Consider the following 2327-nt stretch of genomic DNA (forward strand, 5'->3'; position numbering starts at 1 on the left):
GCCATCTAAAGGTACACATTTGGGAATCATCAACATAGAGATGTTTTTAAGTGCTGACAAAGATTCTTTGCTTGACCAAACTTTAATCAGGCTCCTGAATCTTCTCCTAGGCCCATGCACTTCCTTACAAATCTAGTTGTTGCAAAACCCCTGCTAAGTCAGTTTAATGAGATTACTTACCTTCAAAATCTGATCAGGTTTCTTTACTTTCACCATCCCTCAGGTGATATCTGATCACTCTGGTCTGTCTTCAGCAAAAATCCAGTTGGGTCAGTTTAGCCAGAACCCCCCTTATCCTTGCTGTTTCTTCTTAATAATTTTCCATCCAGTGACCCCCACCCTGCTTCTTAGCTATAAATTCCCACTGGCCCATCCTGTATTCTGAATTGAGCTCAATCTCTCTTCCCCACTGAAAAAATCCCATTGTGATAGTCCCTATCTTACTGTAAGTCACCTAAATAAAGTCTGCCTTACCATCTTTAACAAGTGTCATTGAACAATTTTTCTCCAGTAATACTGAGAATGAATGAGGTCAGGAAGTGAATAAAGGTAAGAGAAAACAGATGCTATAAAAACTGAGCCCAGAGACTTTAAAAAAAAAAAACCAAGATAAAAGGGGAGGTACCAGTAAATGGATTGAGAAAGAATAATACTTAGATGAGAGGAAAAACCCAGAGTGTGGCATTCTGAAAGCTACATTTAGAAAACATTTTAAGTATGAGAAATCAACAAACTACTGCATATTGTTCATTTTTCAGGTAAAATTTAGACTTGAATTAACTATTGCATTTAGGAACATGGAGGGCATTTGTAACTTTGAGACCCAAGTTCAGAACAGCAATGGGTATAAAAAACTAATTGTAGAAAATTCTAAAAAGTCTAGAAAGAGAGAAATTATATCCAAAGATTGAAGACAACAACTTCAGGGGATTTTTTTTTCTGGAAAATAGAACAGATACATTGGTTATTACAAAGGGGGGTTTTAGAGTTAATAGAGATTCTTTTAAGTTGGAAGAAATAACTGCATATTTTTATGCTTGTGAAAATAATTTGTTAGAAAGAGAAAAATGGATGATGGAGAAAATATAAAGTGATTGATTTCTTTTTCTTTTTTTTTTTCCTGGGGACATCCTGAAGTAATGTCTCTGAGTAGAGAATGTATGATGTGATCCAGTGCATAGTAAGAATTGTCCTCTGAGAGTACCATGGAGAATTCATGGATTGTAACAGGAGAGAAGGTGGATTAGAGTGCTACAGATGCATTTTGACAAAGCAGTATTAGAATTACATTATCTTCTGACAGCTTCTATTTCCTCAGCAACATAGAAAGTAAGGTCGTCAGCTGAAGATAAAGAAAGAGTAGGAGATATCTGAGAGAGAGGGGAGAGGAGAAGGTGTAGACTAGCATTTTAAGAAATTGGGAGCATGCATATTCTAAGGAAGTGCAATAGTTGCTTGAAAATTTTGTTCAAAAGAGACCATAGATTCAGAATAGAGTAAATGTTGTCATTTTGCCATCATGAGAAAGGAGAGGCATTATAACCATCTAGGGCTGGAGATCATTGTACCATCTTAATTTGTAATTTGTAACAAATTACAAATGACTCCCTACAATTGAATTATTTAATAAAGCAATATTTTATATCTAATTATTCCTAAACAAAAACATTTGATGAAGGGTTTTGCTCCACATATTCTTTTATAAGATAAGCTGACAGATGCTTTGACAATAAAACACATATATCCTTATGTCACTGTATCAGAGGAAGAGACAGACAGCAGAATTACATTCTAGTTCTTAAATGCTTTAGTCTAGAAGTGACATATGCCATTTCTACTCACAATCCATAGGCTAGAACTAGTCACATGTTTCTGATCAACTACAAGGGATAAATGTAAAAAAGTCCAAGGATAATTAGTGAATAATAATGTCTATTCTCATCATTTCAGTTATTTAGCATATCAAAATTATGACTTCTTTTGTAGAGGAGTAAAACTTTAAGACTCCTCAGAAAATGTCCATGAATATTCAGAACACATGCCAGTAATTAGAAAAAGAACATCAAATTCTGAACACAATGTGAGTCTTTTTGTTGATTTAATGAACAAGCAGTTTGAGGCCTTTCTAAAATATATTATTACCACTTCTACTTGAGTGCCAAAGTCTATTTTCTGGGTTAAAGCCCTCAAGAAATTAGGAATAGAGATTTCAACTCTATAACTTCAATAAGTAGAAATGATGTGTAGTAATGTCTGATAACATGAATATCAAACATGGGGTGAAGAATGAATGATTAGAAAGTAGCAATGTGGTACAAAGAAAACAT

This window comes from Balaenoptera musculus, chromosome 4 (assembly GCF_009873245.2).
Source record: "Balaenoptera musculus isolate JJ_BM4_2016_0621 chromosome 4, mBalMus1.pri.v3, whole genome shotgun sequence".
Classification (NCBI taxonomy): Eukaryota; Metazoa; Chordata; class Mammalia; order Artiodactyla; family Balaenopteridae; genus Balaenoptera; species Balaenoptera musculus.